Genomic DNA, 22,699 nt, shown 5'->3' on the forward strand with positions numbered 1-22,699 from the left:
TTGTTGAACAAATCTATCCTTGAGTTACTTCAAGTTTTAAAATGTTGCAGCTGAGTGGACCATGTGTATGGGAAGAACCAGCTTATTTGGTAAGTACTATATTGTATTTGCCAAAATGAATAACATTGAAAACTTGAACAGATTTTGGACCTTTAAATTCCATACAAATAGGGGCAGCTAGGTGGCACGGTGAATAGATCACCGGCTTTGGAGTCAGGAGGACCTGGGTTCGGATCTGGCCTCAGACACTTAACACAAAAAATAGCCGTGTGACCTTGGGCAAGTCACTTAACCCCAATTGCCCTCCAAAAAGAAAAAAATTTCCATACAAAGGTGGTTCCACTCTATGCTGTGCCAACATAGCTTACCTTCCTTAGGAACCTATGTTGACTGATGATCTATGTGGCAGATCATGCTCCTGTCAAGATTCAACATGCACTCACTCCAATTTGAGCTCATTTGCATATTTCACATAAAATAATTACTGTACTGCATTCACTGTCAGTTGGAGGAAGTCCACCATTTGCTCTTGCTTTTGTAAAGTTTTATATGATTTTTGTTTTCATTGAAAAAAGTAGATGTGTGTATGTAGAAATTACACTAGAAAATAGCTTGTAATTTTGGACATTTGCACCTCACTGAAAGAGTCTTACGCTTTCTCTATGTGAAGTCATGCTCCACCTTTTTGAAAACTCTGCTGAGAGGGAGCAAGAGAAGACTAACTTTCACCAACTTGGGCATAGCCTTTTGACTGAATCCAAACTTTATGAAAGGATTTGTTCTGTAAAACTTGGACTCAGTCAAAAGGCCACACCCAAGGACCTAGAAGGTCACATGTGACTTGTAAACCTCAGGTTCCCTACCCCTTGTCTAGGCATTGGACTAGACAGGCACTGGGGATACAAATACCCAAGAGAGATAGTTCCTGCCCTCAAGGGGCCTACATTCTATTAGGGGGATGCAACATGTTCACAGATTAAAATAAAGAATACTTACATGTAGCCCATCTTTGTCTCCACTCAGAGAAGGCAAGGACCCCAGAGCCATGAGCCACTTTGGTACCTGTCCTTCTGGATGGATGGACCTGCATAGTTTCCAAAGTTATGAAGGCCACCTCTGGCCCCAACTTTAGGTTAGAGGAGCTTTTAGGAAGAAGAAGCAGTAAGCAGTTTCAAGCAAGAAAACATATGTGGAACCATAGGTAGCAGACATCAGAGAGGAAGTAAGTAAGCAATTATTAAATGTTTACTAAGAACACAAGCTGTACTAAGTGCTTTACAAATGTTATGTTATGTCAGCAATCCTAGGAAGTAGGAGTTATTATCATCCCTATTTTATAGTTTAATAAAAAGAGGTTAAATGACTTGTCCAGGGTCACATAGCTAGTAAAGTCTGAGATTGGATTTGAACGCAGTTCTTCCTGACCCCAGACACTGTTGCTATATTTATGATGTCATCTAGCTGCCCCTTGGAACCATCATGAGCTCTATGATAATTCTGATCCAGATATGAAAGGCACAATCAGAGTATGCGTAATGAACTGGAAAAAATCATCCCTGCTGCTCAAGTCTAAGCTGAGAAAAGAGACGCTGAAATTCTCTTTCTCTCCCTTTCCCTTTCTTTGGGTAGCCAACTTTATTGTGGGTTATCTATTCACTTTAAGCTCTCTGCTTCCCTCCAACCCTGCCTATTTAGGCTATTTAGGGTAATCACTGTGGGATTCTAGAAACCTTGGTCTTTTTTCTAAATGTTCACTTTAAGTTCTGAACTTTAAATGTGATAAAACCATTGTCTATTAAAAACCTAAATAGTTTGTTGTATTTTATTTAATTCTCAGATATATAGGTAAAAAACAAAACAAAAAGATTAGATTAACTTTCTAACATTAGACATTTGGTTAAATTGAGCTGGGTGTATGGACTGGCACCAAGAAGGAGAGCAAGGTGGGGGCACCTATGTTATATTTTCATTCAGTATTCAAATGGGTCATTGATCTCATGCATTTGGGAGTTGCCTCCAAAGACATAAATTTCAGCTCACCCTGGTCTGCCCAGCCTTTATGACTCAGATCCATCTCTCAAAAGTTCACCATAAAGGATCCATCCAGCATGATGGAGACTTCTCTCAAATTTCCCTGATGTCAGAAGGGCAACTGTTGGGGAACACTTACCATTTACCTATAATATTCTTGCCACTTGACCTCTTCCAGTCATACTTGATGAGGTCCTTTACTCTTATTTTTTTGGAATTGCTAGTTGGCTATATGTTACAGCCTGCTCACACTTAGTAGGATCTTTCCCCATTACCCCCAAATGATCCTTATCTTTAGTTCTTTGAAGCATTGGTGTGCCTTGTTTTGATAACATATCACAACAACAATAAAATGTAAACTTTGAAAAGTGAGTGTTTGCTTTCATGGGAAGCTTAGAATCAGTAAAAAGCTTTATAATTTCCTGAAATCACTTCAGTTCACTTTACTACTCCTATTACACTCTGAACCCAGCCCACTGCTTTTCTCTATTGTCTGTCCCCAATTTAGATACTGCTGGACAAGCTCTATAGGATATCTACCCATTCTTCATCCATTTGATCTTTCCTGTGTAGATGGACAGGTCAAATTCCATTGAGTGATTTCTCTTCCTGGGGGCTCTGTAATGTCTTGGGGGCTGGTGTAATCTACGCAAGGTCATCTGTAAACAGGAACTTCTCATGCACATTTCCAAATACAGAGAATCCCTTCTCAACTTGGGCTCTGCCCTGAATCTTCTTTAACACAGTGGTGAGCACTTTTTGTAATTATATATCTCCCTCTTTGTGCTTCCATGATGTTTATTATTAGAGGATCACTGAACAGTATTATTTCTATTGTTACATGTTTCAACAGATCATGAAAGATTTTGATATATGAATGAGAGACATTCTAAGGCCTCATCTCATGTAGGTTAGCCTAGTTTTTCCTTAAAAGATGTTAAAACTATTCTTAAAATTTGATTGGTTCAGGAGACTAACATGGCAAGGCTTCCTGATTGATCTCCAAGCATACAGCCATGAGCAGCTCTAGCTGGACCCTGAAACTTGACAGGCAACAACACAGGAAGTTGTATTCAATTGAAACAATATAATGTCTTTGCTGAACATACTTAATATCCTCTCTCTGATATAGCAAAGTGAATCTCCTTTTCTGAACTAAGTTAGATCTTCTATAATGAATTCATCTTGTTCGAGTTTCAAACCTAAACTGCCAGACACCTGACCTGAAACCACACACCTAGGGTCCTAGGTCCCACTAGAGGTCTTTCTAGCTCTAAGATCTAGGAGAACATGCTAGGCATTGAGGACAGCCCCTGAAAAGACACAGGGGCAGCACATGGAATATCATACTTGGGAAACAGAAAGTAGGTCAGTTTTATTTCTACTGGGCAGGCCATATATTCTACCTTCATGATTCTTATTTCTCTCTTGAACCATTCAGGAACATCCTGATGTGGTTCTATTCTCTCTTGGGAATCCACAGAGTCCTCTGTCTCATCAGGCATTGATTCAATTTTCTGTTTCCTACAATATTTGTTCAGAGCACTTGGAGTCTTTTAAATGAGTTAGAGGTCATATTCTTTTTTTTATGGCATTCATGTTATTTTTTTAATGGCTTATGCTCAAGATCTTTACCTGCATTTTCTTTCTCCTCAGATATTTAGTCATTTTTAGTTTAGTTTTTTTCCCTTTATATCCCCCCTTTTGCTCATTTTCTAAGTCCTTCCCCTTTCATAATGTTTTCCCTGTGGATTGGACCTCAAACTGTCTCAGCCTCCTCCCACACTGGTGAATTTACTTTTCACTGACCTCAGCCTCTGCCCCAAGTGACTTCTGTGGGGAATGGTCTCAGCAGGCCTGGTAGACCCTGTCCCCCCCACCTCCTTTTCTTTCAAAGAAAATATTTAGTCCTCCATCTTGTTGGCCACATGACCTAGATTCTCATACTTTTTTTTACATTATCTTAGATTTCCCTCTTCTCTCCCTCCAAAACAACCATCTCTTAAGACAAAGATTTTTTTTTTCTTTTTTTTCCCCCCAAATCTTTTCCTAAGTCCCCTGCCACCTTTTTTTCTATTGAGGGTATGACCATCCTTCCAGTTACCCGAGGTTCACCACTCTGGAGTCAGCCTCAGCTCTCCTCCTTCACCCCCTATATTCAACATGTTGCCAGATCATGTCAAATCTACCTCCACAATGTCCCTTGAATCTGTCTTCTCATTTGTCCATGAGCATTATTACCTGGCATGCATCCTATGGCCATAGCCTCTTAATTGACCTTCTTGTCTCAAATTACTCCTTTTCTAATCTGTCCTCCATACAGCTGCCAATTTAATATACCTAATGTACAAGTTTGATCACATTTGCTTAAAAAACTCCAGAGTTGTCTCGCCTCTAAGATAAAATATAAATGCCTCTGTTTGGCATTTAAAGTCTCCCACAATCTGGCTTTAGCCTACCTTTGATTGAATGGCTTCTCTGAAAACCTCAATTTAAAGAATGTGCTTAGGATAGCAGTCTCTTCATTTTTCATAAGGCTGTGATCCTCTGGACTCCTCTATCATGACCCCTCACTAGATAACTTCCCTCCTACCCCTTCCTTTGATTTTCTTTTATGTATTGTCTTCTTCCATTAGAATGTAAATCCATTGAGGGTAAGAATTGTCTTTCTTTTTTGTTTGTATCTATAGTTTAGACTTATGACCAAGAATAACTAACCCAGCAAAACTGGGTATAATATACTCCAGGAAGGGAAATTGACCTTGACAAAGATTTTTTTTTAAACAAAAAATCAGGTAGTCCTTTCATTTTAAATCTGAGGTTACTGAGGTCAAAAAAGGTAAATTACTTGACTAGTTACTTTGCCACTAAGTGCAAAGTCCAGATTTGAACCTAGATTTTCTAATTTTTACAAAATGAAATATTCTTCTCACCAGATCACATGCTATCTCTACTTTCTGAAAACTGATCGGTTTGACATATTTCAGCTTTTCTGCAGGGTTATATTTCTAGTAGCTATTTTATATCCACAGGCTAGAGAGTATCATTATATTTTCCTACCAGAAATGGTACATTTCATGAGCCAAATATTGAAATTGTTATCAATAATCTTCCTTCTAGATTTATAGTATTTTAGAACTGGGACAAATCTCAGAAGTCATCTAATTCAATTCTCTCATTTTATAGGTAAAGAAACAAACCTAGAGATGTTAAGTGACAGGCCCAAGGTCATCCAATTCATCTGGTTTATTTCTTAACACCACCTCCTTTTCCCCACCCCAATAAAAATATCTTAAATGATTAATGATTTTCTTTTTCCTGTCTTGGTCAAATTATTGTGGGGGAAAGTATTGCTGCTTAGCAGGACTTTTCCCAGCCAGTAACTACAGTTGAATTGTGCATGGCATTCTAATTATGTTGGCCAAAGTAGGAATGACTCTAATTCACAAAAGCTTTGCCATCTTCCTCTTGAACAAGTTAGAATCATTATTATTTAAACTCCTCCCAAACAATGTGATTCTAGATTCCAATGGCTTTCATTTCCTCCAAAGACAAGTTACAAGTCTCAATGACATTGATTTTTATCATTATTATTGTTGTTGTCATTATTATTAATGCCATTACTTTTACTATTCTGTTATTTTAATGGGACGAAATTCTATCTATAAAAAAAAATATAGAAGGAGCTTCAGGACTCTTTGCTTTGATCCATAATTCAAAAGACAAAGAGTAACAAACACAAAGAAAAGAGAGAGGGAGAAAGTGAGTGAGGGAGGAAAAGAGAGAGGAAGGATGAAGGGAGGGAGGCAAGGAGAGAGAGACAAAGAGACAGAGAAAGACAGAGACAGAAAGAGACAGAGAGAGATAGATGGAGAGAGACAGACAGAGAAACAGACAGAGACAGAGAAAGACACTAGGCAGCATTCCAGGTACGAAGCTGCCAGTAGCCATATAGTCCTGGCTAGCTTGTGTTTGGAGCCGCTAGCAGTCACAGTGGTTATTTATAGCAAGGGGCCATTCTATCAGCTGTAGTTGGGAGTGGGGAAACCACATTTTTGTTGATTCCTTTTGTCTTTATATCACAATCATTTCTAAAAGGGGAAAACATGCTCTGTTCCCCCTAGATTGAATACTCCTTTGCATAAAAGAAAAATAAATAAGCATAAAGAGTCAATGCAAGGATCATTTCTGACAACCTATGCAACATTCTGCTGAGCAGTTCCTTGACTCTAGGCTGTGAAGAGGGAGGCACATTTCAGCATCTGCTGTCCAGTACCATCACTGATTTTTTTTTTTGGCTTAGAGACCACCTTCCTTCTAGCGATATTTTCATTTACGTTATAGTCTGTACGTGTTGTTCTTTTGGTCCTTTAGCTATCCTGATAAGGTAAGTTGTCATACTCTCAACCAGATGCTCCCTCCAAGGTGATCAGGCTTTGTCTCTGTGGGGTGGCATAGCAAAAAGATCCCTAGATTTGGAATCGCTTCTTAGCTGCTATCTCTGTGATCCTGGGGCAAATCACTTCCCTTTTCTAGGCCTTGGTTTCTTTATCTCATGATGAAAGGGTTGGACCAGACGATTTTTCCAACTGAAAATTTTATGATCCAGATCCTAGAAAAAGAGAGGGGTTATTTTGGTGGAATATATGAGTCTTGGGACTATACTCATTCTATTCTCATAATGAAGCTTGTTTGCACCTTTTAATTCAGCATATACCTACTTCATTCCTTTAGACACATCCCAAACTCCAAAAAGCTTAACAAAAGCTTTTGCAGTTCTATTCAGTTTTTCTTTAAAAATCATAGATTCAGACCTGGGAGAGTCCAAAGTTTAACTAATAAAAATCTCTCATTTGATAATTAAGGAAACTGAGGCCAAGTGTGGTTAGGTTTCAGTCCCAAGATCACATAGATAGTGACAGAGCAAGAATTTGGAACAAGGATAAGTAAGTCTTAATGACTTAGAAAAAAAATTAATTATCAACTAGTATGCAAGTATTATTCCTCCTTATTTCTACTTTTTTCATCATTTCTCTTGAGATTCTAAGATGTTTGGTTCCTCCAAATTAATTTCTTCTGTCTAGCTCTTTAAATCCTTGATCTGCATAATATTAAATTTGTGCATTAATTTAGTCAGTATCATTATTCTTATTATATTGGTATGACCAAGTCTGGAGGACCCAGAGTCGGACAGCTAAGTATCTGAAACTGGCTTTGAACTCAGGTCTTCCTTATTCTATGTCTAGTCCTCTATTCACTGTGCCACCTACCTACATATCTTTAGGGTTAGTATTTTCCTCTGAGGATTGATACAACTACTAGAAGTTTGGTTATGATGTTTTGTTGTCATTGTTATTAACTACTTCTACAATTTGAGCTTTCATCCAGTTTCCATTTAAGCCTGTATCTTTTTCTGGTGTTCATGTATTACTGTTTTTATTTTGTTACAGTATTTGTTCAATTGTGTCTGACTCTTTGTGACCCCATGTGTGGTTTTCTTGGCAAAGATATTGTAGTGGTTTGCCATTTCCTTCTCCAGCTCTTCATATAGATGAGGAAACTGATTTGGCCAGGATCACACTGCTACCGTGTTTCCCCGATAATAAGACCTATTCCGAAAATAAGCCCTCCCCCTTACTGTGTAAGATTCTTTAAAATAAGCCCTCCCCCGAAAATAAGCCCTATTGAGATTGCTACTGTAGTGAAGGTAATCCCCTGCGCTACACGCTATATTACGGTACCCTCTGTATGCACCGTCCCCTCCCCCCCCAGTGAAACGCATGCCGCACTCCGAGCTGCATCCAATCAGAGCTGCAGCAGTGAGCACGTTATCCTGTTCTTCCCCAATGATTTGCTTATTGAATAAAGGTACATTTTTTTGTTCACATTTACCTGTTTATTAAAATTGCTGTCAATGTTCATTAAAATAAGCCCTCCCCTGAAAATAAGCCCTCTGGTGTTTTTCTGTCCAAAAAATTAATAAGACAGTGTCTTATTATCGGGGAAACATGGTAATAAGTGTAGTATCTGAGGTCACGTTTGAACTCAGTACTTCCTACCTCTAGACCTGGCCCTCTATCCACTGTGCCATCTAGCTACCCTTTATTATAGTATATAAAGGGTTTAATATTTCTACTTACAATTTCTTTGTGAACTAGCATATGGTCTGCTTTTTATTAAGGTATCATATGGTATTGAGAAATATATAGATTTATATAATGTGTATTTAATGTTTATTCTTTCCAGTATGTTCCCTTTTGTTCATCTTCCTGTATAATTTGGCCATACCTAAGAGAACATTACAGATTCTTAATATTGTTGTGTTACTTTCTATGCCTTTTCCCTATTCACTTAACTTTTCTTTCACTGATGTACACATTCTGCCATTTAGTATATACATGTTGAATATTGATACATGTTCATTGTCTGTGGTTGCTTTAACACTAATGTCAAAGATAGCCTGGCACAGTGTACAGAGAGCCAGGCTTAGAGAAAGGAAAAATTGGATTTGCCTCTGAGACAGAGTGATGTTGAGATTCTGGACAAATACCTTAGCCTCTCAGTGCTCTAGAGGTAACTCTTAAAGGCTGTGTAAGTTGCAGAAAAGGTACCAACCTGTGTTGAGAGAATGCCTTTGCCCAGGAGTTCTTTACCATTGAAATCGCAGGCTCAGTCACTATTACTATTGTTATTGTAAAATTTTACTTTTGCTTTTGTTTATATACAATTCTAAATGGTGTTTCCCTGAAAATATAATGATGGAGGCTATAATGCATTTTAGTGTGCCGGAAGGCTGATGAAAAGTTGTCATAAAAGGGTTAAAACCTTCCCTCTGGAACGAAGCTCAGTTTCTATTAGAAAACAAAACAAAAAAAACACAAGAGAAGCTAGGTGTGTGCATCAAGAAATGTTTTATGTCTGAGTGTATATTGAGGTGTTGGTGACATCAGAGACAGAGAGTATAACAGGATTTTCTGGTTCTTAAAGATTTGGCTAGGGTGCTCTACTTTCTTGTTTTGACTTGTCCGCTGTTCATTTTTATCATCTAAATCACATAGTACCATACTTACTATTGCCCTAAATCGTTCCCAGGAAGCAAACACTAGCTTTGTTTAGAAATAGCCACAGAACAAAGTAATACTGGGTTCTAACATGCTTTGTTTCATGATTCCTAACTCAGAAAGTGATTCTTTGCTCAGGCAAGCATCTTTACAATTAAAGTAAGTAGGTTTTATATGCAGCAACTTCAGACCCTTGTGAGCATTTCAGTTATTAAGGTTCAGACTTTCGTTCAGATTTGATCAGTTATAAGTAAGCTGTTTATAACAATAGATCTGGTAAAACAAAGTATTGAGCATAAACCACTGTTTCCATGAAAATTCTCTAAAGCAAATCATCAGAGAGTTTGAATGACATCATACAAGTTAAGACAAATAAAATCAAAGTAGAGACCTTCTGTTTGTTTAGTTTTAGAGATGTTTATTTCAGTTAAAAACAGAAACAAAAAATTAACACATTGTTGAATTAGATTATCAAGTACAAGCTGAAAAGCAATTTGCTTCCATAGCTGATAAAATTAGGGAAGTGAGAATCTATGCAAAATATTGTCTCTCCTTTTCTTTAGGAGATCTGTGTGTGGAGCTAAAATGTGGTTATAGATGGAACAAAAACTTTGTTGCATACTGCTTCGTTATTTTCCTTTTATAAGACCAGATACCAATTTTTTGGTTGCTGTTCAGCAGTTTTTCAGTCATGTCCAACTCTTTGTGACCCCATTTGGGTTTTCTTGGCAAAGATACTGGAGTGATGTGCCACTTCCTTTTTCAATTCATTTTACAGATGAGAAAACTGAGGCAGAGTTAAGTGACTTGCCCAGGGTCACACAGTGAGTGTCTGAGGCCAGATTCCATTTCAGGAAGATGAGTCTTTTTGACTCCAGTCCCAGTACTCTATCTACTGTGCCACTTAGCTGTCCAATTTCACATTATGTTATGTTTCACTCTGGTTCCTCACTAATTCTATCCTGGAAATCAATGTTTTGGAACAGTTTTATGAGTTGAAGGGATTAATTTACCAGAGTATTTACTGAATGCCTAATATGTATATTTCAAGATGCTATAGAGATAAAAAGGAAGTAAATCAGTAATTCATAGATTTAAGTCTAAAAGGAACCTTTTGAGGTTATCTAGTCCAATTCTATCACCTATAAACAGAAAACTGAGACTAAAGAGGTGAAGTGACTTATTCAAAGTCACACAGCTTGTATGTAGCAGAACTGGGATTAAAAATCAGGTACTCTGTCTCTAATGCTTTTCCAAATATGCACTGGGGCATCCTCATATAGTCCCTTACCTTAATCTGATTGTGAGAAATGAGATGCAGTGGAAATTTAATAAACTCATAGTAAGCTAAATCATTCAATGTTAAAATGAGAGGGACAGACAAACTCAAGGGAGGGAGAGAAAAATGTCAACTGAGGCAATAGGGGAGACATTCACAGTGGGGAGTATAATATTAAAGATGGTTTTATGTCGAGAATAAGCATGACATGATCAGAAAACAGCGAGGAGGAAATTACCTGTTTTCCAGCTTATCTTAAATAAATTGTTTGTTTTGAAGTAACATTGGATAGAGTGAAAGAAGTCAGATTAGAGCAAGTTCTGAGATTTAGATAGAGGAATTTAGATTTGAAGAGGTTAGTAGTTGGAACACCTTGACTATTTTTTTTTTTTAAGCAATCAGGGTTAAGTAACTTGCTCAAGGTTACACGGCCAGTTATTATTTCTGGGTGTGGTGCTGAGTATCCGAGCCCGCATTTGATCCAGGTCATCCTGACACTGGCCACCCCTAAGCAATTGGGGTTAAGTAACTTGCTCAAGGTTACATGGCCAGGTGTTTCTGGGTGGGTGCTTATTCCATCTCCAGGTCTTCTCAACACTGGAGCCGGTGCTCTTACTTGCTGTGCTACCTGGCCACCCCCCACCTTGACTATTTTTGAGGATGGGGGTTGACACAAACAAAAATAGGATTTTAGGATAATGTTAGGTAGCCTACACCTAGGGGCCCCTTCCCATCATGGTAACCATGACTTGTTAAAAACTAAGTCATTAAAGTAAAATCATTGTCAATTTTTACTAATTAGAAAAGATTATCTTCTCTTATTTGAGAATTAGCTGAGCGAAGTCAGGAAAGGGTCAATGGCAAAGAGTTGACAATTAGGTGGTGAATTAGGTGGTCATGGTGAGTAATCAGTAAGTAATGCAGACAAAATATTGTCTTGCCTTTAGCCCATAATGGACCTCTTCTTCCACAATGATATAGAAAAAATAGTTAAGCAGTGCATAAAGAAATACATGTAGAAAGATATTTGAAAATCAATGTTAAGGAGCTATATAGAGGGAGAAGAATTTGTTGTTGAAATATACATATGATAGGAATGTTGGAGTGAAATGAATAGTCCACCTTAGAATTTGCAAAAGAAGAATGGAATTCTGGGCAGAGTTTGACATGCAGCTTAGGGTTTTAAAGAACAAATTTAAAAGAGTTCAGAGAGAAGATAGTTTAGATCCTGTTGCCTGAGATAGTCTTCATTCATAGTTTTGGTATGAGCATCTTTTTGCAAATTAGCTTTTTCCTAGTTGGATTTCCTTAATGTCTGTTCTGCTATAGTCTGAGAGAGAAATATAGTGCAAAAACCACTAGATAAGAAGTTTCAAATCTCATTTCTGTAATTTACTTGCTCTTAGATCATGGGTAAGTTACTTAATTGCTCTGACCCTCAGCTTCCTCATTTGTAAAATGGGGATAATTATACTTGCAGTTCTTTCATCTCAAAATTGTTGTATCATTTCAGATATTGTAACATACGATTGCACCATAAGAAATGACAAATCTGATAGATTCAAAGAAACATGGACAAACTTGTATGAGCCAGCACAAAGTTATGTGATCAGAACCAGAAGAATAATTTACAAGTGATTATAGTAATATAATGGAAGTTAACTTTGAAAGATGTCATAACTTGAGCAATTCAAAAGGCTAATCATGAGTTCCGAAAACTCATGATGAAATGTTTCCTGCTTCTTGGCAGAGAGGTGGACTGGAGGTATAGTGACACATACTCTTTTAGACCCACGCAATGTGTTAGTTCACTTCGCTTGACTATATTTATTTGTTTCACTGGGGAGATTCTATGTAGAAGAGGGGGAGAATAGTGGATAGTGATAGATATATTTTTAAAAAATAAGAAAATAGCTTCAATAAGACACTAAAAACATACATAAAAATAAGTTCAGAAAGGGACACAGGAAATTTTGTTATTATCATGTTAAATTCAACATACATCTTTTTTAAAAGACAAACTTTAGTACATAAACTTAAATACATTACAAATATAACAAGTAACAAATACACAGTAAACTTGAATTTATAACAGATATTAATGGTTTAACAGATAATTAATTTTTATCCTTTTTGTGTTAACTGTTCATATTTGTTGATGATTTTCATAATTAAAAAGAGAAGTTTAAAAAGAATTAATATTTCACCAGTTTATTTTTGGAGACTATTACAGATTCTTTATTGTTAAAATTGTAAGATGGGAGGAATGAAACAAGCAGTTATTAAGCTATGTGTCAGGCACTGTACTAAGTGCTTTGCAAATATTTTCTCACTGGATCCTCACAACAACCCTGGGAAGGAGGTGCTATTATTATCCCCATTTACAGTTGAGGATATGAAAGCAGAGAGGTTAAATGACTTGCCCAGGGTCACACAGCTAGTAAGTATATGAAGTTGGATTTGAACTAAGGTCTTCCTGACTCCAAGTCCAGTACACCACCTAAGACATCTTAAGAACATAAAAGGAGGTAAATTGGAGATTACAGAATTAACAAGAACCCAAATAACTTCCTGTATTAGAGTCTGTATGTGTGACATTTTACAAAAACACTCTAGAGTTTTCTCTACTAAGGAAGAAAGGGCTAATTTTATAATCACCAAAGCTTCGGGCCCTTTGCAGAATTTTTGTTTGAAAACTCAAAATTTTAATTTATGCCACTGCTTAAGAGAAGTATAGGAGTGCTAAATATAGGAATGGTATGTACTTTTCCAATATATTGTAACAAGCTAGCTAAAGAGATAAAGCTACTACTATAGAAGGAGAAAAAAGGGAAGGTATATCATGTAAGTGATGTGATATCTATTTAAAGGTATCATTTAAGACATTAGCTGCTTCAGGTCCATCCTTTATTAATTTAAAAGTCTACTATCAATTGTTATTTTTTGGCCTTCTATATTTTTTAATAGTACCTCCTATTTGCTATAGATATTTTTTTGTACTTTTTATTTTATTTTATTCATTGTACTTTTTTATAGTACCTCCTATTCACTAAAAATATTTTCAAGTTTAGTTAGTGTAGCAAGTCCATGTATGATTATTTAGACAATTGGGAAGTTTTGATTGCTATGGCAGTCACGTTATGTAAGTTAAATTTCTCAAGAGAATGAATCAATAAATGAAACATTTATTATTTTTATTATTAAACTCTTATTATTATAACTAATAATTAAAATACTATTATTATGAAACACTAAATTATGGGGATACAAATAGAAAAGTAAGACTATCTGCACTCCCAAGGAGCTCACATGTTCATAGTGGAGACAACAGATGTAGGAAGTTCCAGCTTCAAGACAGATGGAAAAGTCCCATGGTTCTTAGGGTACAGAAGCAAAGTAGATGTTAATTCCTCTTCTTTTATGTGATTTCCACTGATAAAATCACATCAATTTCTGATGTTCAACCATTTTAAATGCCAAGGACTTTACTGGCAAGAACTTTTTTTTTTTCTGGGTCTATAGCACCTGTAGGAAATTGCCGGTCTGCATCTCCACAAAGGTTGTTTCCCAGAAAGATGGCTGACAACACGGGGCAGGAAACAACGCTGTTGCCAAGATTCCTGGGTTCTTGGATGTCTTAGGGGAGAAAGTGTTTGAAATGGTGGTAATTGGCTTGCCTGGCACATGATACCTCCTGTCTCTCCCTCAAGTTGCCTGGATGCTTTAGCTAGATTAGCTTGCCTGACCCACATGGCAATTGGTGGGATGGCTGGCCTCTTGTTCCACATCTATTTCCCTAGATGATGGGCATGGCTGGACTGGGAGCAGGAATGGTGATCTAGAGGTTCCCATCACTCACATGGATGATAATAGATTAATCTGTAAAAGTTGTGCCATTTAGAAAGGGTCCTACTCTAACACTCCAGTGATGATGTGGATTATGTATGTATGATGTATGCCAATGTAGATCATGACCCATTCATTTCTGTCTATTGTATGTGACTATTGTCTGTTTGCCCATACATTTACCAAAGATGGGATCCACCTAATATGTTATGGGCCTGTAATGGTAATGGTAATTTGAGGATCTTCCCTGCCCCTTAATAGGCCGAATGTAATCAAATGGAGCCTGTGGTGGGAGGAGCTTGCTTAATGGGTGAAACAGAACTGAGAGGAAGCTGAGAGTCAGAGGAGTTAGAAAGTAGGGAGGAGAGGATGCAGGCAAGGAGACAACTAGGTTTGTGAGTGATTGTGGGAAGGCTTTGGGATGGTGCTGCTTTTTGCAGTGTAATTGTGTATAGATTTCATTGTTGTGATGATGAATTCAGCTTTCTGGTGTTGGGATTTGGCTTTCTGGTGTCTGAATAAATGTTTTGTTTCTTTATTATATATGGAGAGTCTGTTATATCTTGCGATTCAGAACTATGCCAGCATTTTCATAGTCATCATCAGTGCTGTGAATATCACGTTGGTGCTATAGGGCCTCCCTTGCATTTTATTGACATTGCAAGAATACCAGTACAGCACCAGAGCAGTCCATCAATTATCCCTGGAGCTTAGAATTGACCAGCCCATCTTCTTGTTTGATTATATATTTCATTAATGACATTCTTTATGTCACCAGTATTGTCTTTGGGTGAGCCTTTATTCCAGTTCTTCAGTAATTGTAGTGTCCCATGTCTTGTAGTATGATCAGAATAATATATTCTTGTGGTATGATCAGAATAATATTTTTCTTTTGTTTTTTTTTTTTGGAGGGGGGAAGGCAGGGCAATTGGTGTTAAGTGACTTGCCCAAGGTCACATGGCTAGTAAGTATTAAGTGTCTGAGGTTGGATTTGACCTCAGGTCCTCCTGACTCCAGGGCTGGTGCTCTATTCACTGTGCCACCTAGCCACTCCCAGAATAATATTGATCTTTAAAAGATGGGATTTTGTTTCAAGTGGAAGTTTGGCATTATTGAAATAACTTTGCAGTTTCCCAAAGGTAAATAAGCTCATTCTCTTCCTTCTGTTTAATTCAGAACCTAGCTCATTTTCAGTTTGTGATGTCCAAGACATGTATACATACACACACACAGATACAGACAATGATAGGCAAGTTTTATAGGTTGTCCATTCCATGATCTTACCTACAGACATTCTTTATTTCCTTTGCTTTTTGTGTGTGACTAGTCAGGCCACAAACTCCTTTAAGTGCATGTAAGTTCTCATTTAGGAAGCTCTATAAGCACAAAGTCATCTACAAACAGGAGCTTCTAGAGAACCTTAGAGGGAACCCTTTTTGACTTAGAATCTTCACTAGATCATGTCTATGATAGTAACAAATATCTCTGATGAACATATATAACCCTATTTTATGCCTCACTTGGTATTAATAATCAGAGGATTGTCAAATAAGTATCTCTTTGCTATGATATATTCTGAATGATTGTGTATGGTTTTGGCATATGTTTGTAGCAGGAGATGCTTTAATATCTGATTTGTATAGTGCCTTAACTTTACATATATTTTCTCATTTGAACTCATTTGATTTTAGGAGGTGCTTTGATGTCCAAGGCAATTTTTTAATAAGCCACAAATAATAAGCAGAGTGGAACTTTTTATTCCCTACATCTTTCAATCATTTAGGTAATGGTAAAAATGCATATCACATATAAAAGTCTACCTGTTGTTTTCTAATAGTCTTGTCAGGGTTGTTCCCTGCATATGCAAATTAGTGTCATAAAAATGTTGTACAGATAGGAAAGTAGACATATGAGTCAGTGGGTATTCATGTTCTCTTAGTGGCCCCCTCTTTAAAAAAATGTTTGGTATTTTTCCTCATGTCATTGGTGTCTTCCCCTCTCCTTGAGATACTTTGACAACTGACCCCTCAAATTCCTCAAAATTGTGTTGCTGTCAGCATGGATCTTCTCTATGTAAACTTGGTTTAGTCCAGCTTTTCCCACAATTTTTGTTCCTTTCTTTGATTCCTTCTATGTCTATGCCATACTTCCTTAAGAAGCACATTTTAGGGGCTGCCAGGTGGTGCAGTGAGTAAGAGCACCGGCCCTGGCATTGAGAGACCCGGGATCGGTTCCAGCCTCAGATACTTGGCACCCACACAGACATAGCCGTCTGTGTAACCTTGAGCACGTTACTTAACCCCAACTGCTTTAAAAAAAAAAAGAATCACATCTTAGACTGTGATACTAGAGTCCAAAGAAAAAGGGTCTTCGTACAGAAAATAAAGCAGTTACTCCATACTTCTTTTCATTGTTCTTAAAGTCACAGAAGGATGAAAAATTCAATATGCAGGTATTGCCAAGGAGTTATGTGGTTCTATAGTCCTGTATACTAGAATGGAGTATCTATCTCTGGGATCAGTCCTATTCCCATTCTGACTTCAGTTCTGGTCCTGAGCAAGAAGGATGTTATACGCCCCTGACTCAAACAATGTTAAGGTGATATTGTTCCCCCAAACATCAGTCTTCTCTATTGATTCCATTCTGCCTGACCTCTCAAATCTTAGACTCTGCTTGCCTGCATAGTCATGTCCCATATGCAATCTTCTAGACTTTCCTTTCTAGAATTCTGTTATTCTTTACATCTTCTCCTATATCCTGATCACACCATGACAATTTGTTTGCCTAGATCCTTCAAATCTCTCTGTTCTAGTTGGACTCTTGGTTTTGGTATCTTCTGGCCTGCCCTTACCCCTTAGAGGCTGGACCAGTAAGTGTGATATATGCATGGAATGCACTTATATAGGAAAAATAAACTTGATAATCTGAAAATAGCCAACAGATGATAATTTCAAAACAAATGTATTTATTGCCTTTGGTGAACTTAAAATGGCAAGTCAACTAAATAAATTCTCTTCTTTAAGACAATAATAATAATAATAACATTTAAATACTGCTTAAAAGTTTAAAAGCACTTTGTTTATGTTATCTTATTTTATCTTCACAATAAGACTATGAGGTAGGTACTATTATTTATTATCTATATTATACAGATGAGGAAACTGGGACTGACCAAGGCGAGGTGATTTGCCCAGGTTCATACAAAGAGTAAGTGTCTGAGGTAGGATTTGAACTTGGTCTTCCTGCCTTCAAGTCCAGCACTATCCACTATAACTTCTTTTTTTTTTTTTTTTTAAGCAATCGGGGTTAAGTAACTTGCTCAAGGTTACACGGCCAGGTGTTTCTGGGTGGGTGCTAAGTGTCTGAGCCCGGGATTCGATCTCCAGGTCTTCTCAACACTGAAGCCGGTGCTCTTACTTGCTGTGCTACCTGGCCACCCCTCCACTATAACTTCTGCTTCATTTTGCCATCAAAACATAATTAGATATGTGACTGTCTTATAAGACAAAGCAGAGTAATCCTAAGGAAGACTTCTTTTTTATTATTTAAATTTATTTATTTACTTTTAGTTTACAACATTCATGAACCATGAGAAAGAAGGGACAAAATGAAACAAAACACAAAGGAGAGAGAGCAAGTGGTTTGTTTCAATCTGCCTTCAGACTCTGTAGTTCTTTCTCTAGATGTGGATAGCCCTTTCCACCATGAGCTAAGGAAGACTTCTAACCGGCATGTTGAAATATTTTTTGTGATGCAACACAATTAGCAACTCTTGGGAAACAGTCCACGAATGGACTGTTGAACAGAAATCAGAAATGGGCAACTCTTGGTGGGGCAAAGGGATTGAATTTTCCTTAAGGTGAAAGCAAAAAGGTTAAGTACTAACAGTCAATTGCTGCAGGTAGAGACTGGAGTTGCAAGCAAAAGGACTTTGAAACAAAACATTTATCTGAGTGTAGAAGAGTTCTATTTACACATGGTCTTTTCATCCACTCTGTGCCATGAATAATGAGGAAATCCTTTTGAACAGGGAAAGCAACTTGAGAATATAACCCTTGGATTGCTAAATTAAAAATTGGTCCAGGATACAGCAGTCTAATGTTCTGGATGGAAAACCTAAAAAGCAACTGCTTGTACCCAGAAGGCAGAATTAGGAATGAGGAGTGGAAGCTGAAAAGAGGTAGATTTAGAATGAAGGTAAGAAACAAAACAAAGCATTTTAACAATTAGTGACATTCCAAAGTGGAATGCACCACCTGGAGAAGTTTCTCTTCTTGGGAAGTCTTCAAAGAAAGGGCTGGATGGGATGGCTAGGTGGCACAGTGAATAGAGCAGCAGCCCTGGAGTCAGGAGGACCTGAGTTCAAATCTAACCTCAGACACTTAATACAAAACTAGCCATGTGACCTTGGGCAAGTCACAACCCCAATTTCCCTGCCTTCCCCTCTCCAAAAAGAAAAAAAAAGGGGGCTGGAAAATCATTTGGTGGGGATGTTGTAAGTGAAAATTCTTGTTCAGGTACAGATGGGACCAGATGACCTCAGATGCTCCTATAATGAGATTAAAGTGATTCTGAGAAGTGCTTATGGTGATCTCTACACAATCCCTTAAGATGTAAAAAAGCACTGTGATATGTATGAAAAAGAATGAAAGACATCCTGGATCTTTCAGATGTTAATTTTTTTTTTTTTGCTTATACAGTGTGGACCAGAGGTGGGTGACCTCTGCACCTTCTGGGATTTTGTTGCCTAAATTTTGTGTATTACTTTCAAACATGGCACCACCCCCACCTTTCCAAGGTCTGGGTATAAGCCAGGAATTCAAAGTAAGTCTAATCCAAAACACACCAGAAGGGAAAAGGGTTAGAAAAGTGATTTAGAAGAAAAAGTCAGATTTAACAGGTATCTTCTAAGTTCCTCTGCCTACCCACCATCTCCTTTTGAAAGTAGAGAAGGAACCATTGGTTCTTGTTGAATTAGTCCTGACTTTTTTTTTTTTTATATTTGCTATGTGTCCTTGTTCAGTTTCTGTGGCTTCCCACTTTAGTTTACAATAATACCAATAACATTTATTTACTACTTTCTGTCATTCTCTGATTTCATCTTTACAATGAACCTATAATATAGGTAAAGCAAATAATAATTCATTCTCATTGTATGGATGAGGAAACTGAAGCTTAAGTTAAAGAGGCTCAGATTACCCACTTTATGATTCCCAAGTCCAGTGCACTTTGGATATAAGGAAGCTGTATGTAATTTGGGGGAAACATGCAAAAATGAAAAGTGTACTAATTATGGAAATTAAGGGTATTTCTCAAAAGCTTGACGGGGTGATCAAAGGATTCACTCCACCATCCCCCATCAGTTATGCATTGTACATGTTATATTATTTGCATGTATATTATTCATTAAAAAAAATTGTGTGAGTGGAGAGAAGGGAATGGATGTGAAAGATATGGAGGTAGAATCTCCTTGGCAAGTGGTTGGATATGGAGCATGGGGGAGGGGGAAGAGGCAGCTGATAACAAGGTTGTGAACCTGGGTGACTGGAAGGATGGTAGTGTCTTCAATACAAAGAAAGAAGTTAGGAAGAGCTATGGGTTTAAGGAAAAGAAAGAGATCTCTTTGGGGCCTGTTGGGTTGGAGATGCCTATGTATATCCAGGAAGAAGTGTTCAACATGTAATTGGTGATGTGGTTCTGAAGTTCAGAGAGATGAAGGATATAAATGCTTGTGTGTATGTATATATGCATACAAGTTATTAGATCAGATAAAATTCATCTATCCCTCATAATATTTAGGCCATATTTTCCTGTCTTATCCACAAGGCTAGCATGAGAGATTTTGTCTAATACTTTGCTAAATTGAGGTAAGTTACATTTATAGTACCCCCTTGTCCTATCAGTCTAGTAACTTTCTCAAAAAAAGAAATAAAATCAGCTTGGTATGACCTGTTCTTGTGGATTCTCATTTAGTGCTTACTGTGATACACCTCTGTTCCTCTTGATCTCTCAGAGATCACTGATAGTGGTTCAGCAACCACATTCTTTATATATATGCATATATGTGTGTGTGTGTATGTATATTTCTATAGCGCATGTCAGTGTATGTATATACATAGATATTACACATTCACTATATATGTGTATATCCTCCTTTAGACAGATACATCTCATCTCAGCCTTTTCTACCTCCTTCCAGCACAATGTTCTGACCACTTGAGGTACTTAATAACTATTTGTCAAATGAACAGTTACATAAATAAAGATATTGTACACAATCAGCTTATATGCGTAATTGAAAAATCATTGATATTAGCACATTGAATATGTATATACAAAATAAATATTATATTCTCACCACTAGGTGGAAATAGAGTATTTTCATTTTCTTTTACATTTTGGGAAGTATATTACTATTAATAGTTTTTTTTTTTAACAGAATAATAAAATCATGGATTTAGGCCTGGAGAGCTCTCAGGGGTTATCTAATCTAATCCCTTATTTTACAGACAAGGACATTGAGGCCCACAAAGGTCAGATAACTTGCCCAGGATCACACAGGTAGTGATGTGGCATAGTTCAGATTTAAGCTGAGAACTTCTGTATAGTCATTTCCAAAGGTTTTCTCATGATAACCCCAAAATTAGAGCAAGGAAGGATCTTAGATGTAGTTAACTTAGTCTTTTCCTTTTAAAATTGAGGAAACGAATGCAAAGAGAGGTTAATGTGTGTGTGTGTGTGTGTGTGTGTGTGTGTGTAAGAGGGAGAAAGATAGAGTGTGTCAAAACAGAATGAGTTATTTCCAGAATCAAGGTTACATTTGGATTCTTGAAATAATAGAACCTCTGAAATAGTTATGGGGCACATTAAAATATAGGTGAAGTGAACCGTTCCCTCTTTCCCTCTATGTCAGTGGCTGCCTGAATTGTTACTCATTATCATGCTTCTCAGATGTAATCGAAATTGGTTGCTATGCCTTTCTGACTGGTCAGTAATAAGGGAGCATTTGCTGACTGCATCCAGTGTCTTCTTCAGTTTCCCCTACTTTGATTTAACATAAGAGGTCCTTGGTATCTGTCTGAAAATGACAGATGTAACTACTCCAAAAAATTCCAGAGCAAACAGACATTAAATCCTCTGACTGGAGCTAGAGGTGTGGGGGGAATATCTTGCCATTGGACCCAGATGGCTTAGGAGGAAAGAGTGAGGCTGGTAACTTTGCACAGCCCTCCCTCACTTAACTCCAATTCATTTGCAAATCATGACATTACCTTCTGGATGTGATGGTCCTCTTCTAGAATGAGGAACAAACAAGATATCCCCAAATGGGGCAATAGTCCCAAATGCCCCAGTGTAATTATGTCCCTGGTTTACGTGGAACAAACTTGATTTGCAGTCCATTTTGAGGGAAGACTGAGAAGTGTGAAACAACTGTAGGGGCTCAGAACATCCACAAATGGGAAAATGCAGCAAGCACAGCAGTAGTAATGCAGTGGATAAAGAGCTTGTCTCTAGAGTTCCAAAAGGTCTGGATTCAAGTTTCATCTCTGACATATGCTGGCTGTGTGATCCTGGAACAATCATTTAACGTCTCAGTGCTCTAGACGACACTGAAAGTAAGTTTCAGAAAAGGTGCCAACCTGCTCCAGGAGTAGACTGGGCTTCTTTACCCAGGCAGTTTCTTTATACTGAGGAAGTGGCAAATATAGCCCCCCTCTCCCTATCTCATCTTCCATTTTCCCTACACAAAACTGGGTTTCTTTTCTGTGACAGATAAGGAAATTTCAGTTCCATTCTATGTTTATTTTGCTCATCTCAGTTACAGATACAGGAGATCAGATTTAGAACGAGAAGTAATCTTAGCTGTCTCAGCTTCTGCCTGTGGCCAGGGAAGAAGGGGTTAGTTGTCTGACTGAAGTGGGTATTCAGATCCTGAAAAAACAGAGTCCTCAAGAGGAGAAAGTTGCCAGGCAGGTATGTAAAGTGCATTGTAAAATTTTAACCGATCTATACAAATGACAGCTATTATTATTATTAGTAAGAAAATGTGGGTGGGCTCGGGTCCCCTCCCAAGGAAAGTGAAGTAATGGAGTGTTGGGGGGAGGCGGCTAGGGCGAGTCGCAAGAAGGCAGTGCCAATTGAAGCTGCTTATCAATTAACAAATGTTTGTTCAGCACTTTTCACTGTTCACGCAAATGTGCTTGCTTGGCCTCTTAGGTGGATTGCAAGCGAACATCCTGGGGATTTTTAGTTGGAACCCACACCAGATCGGCGATTTAAACACACACACACACACACACACACACACACACACACACACACACACACACACACACACACACACACCCCAAAAAGAAAAGGGAGAGGATCCTTTCCCCTTCCCCTTTCCAGTTTCCTGTCTATGGTTTCTTAGCGTCGTTAAGGGAAAAATAGGCACTTCTGTCTGGACAGAGGCAGGGTAGGGCAGGGGTGCGAGGTGCTT

The sequence above is a fragment of the Petaurus breviceps genome, unplaced genomic scaffold (assembly GCF_028583685.1).
Source record: "Petaurus breviceps papuanus isolate PSGF00001 unplaced genomic scaffold, PetGlider_PUasm1.0 38, whole genome shotgun sequence".
Classification (NCBI taxonomy): Eukaryota; Metazoa; Chordata; class Mammalia; order Diprotodontia; family Petauridae; genus Petaurus; species Petaurus breviceps.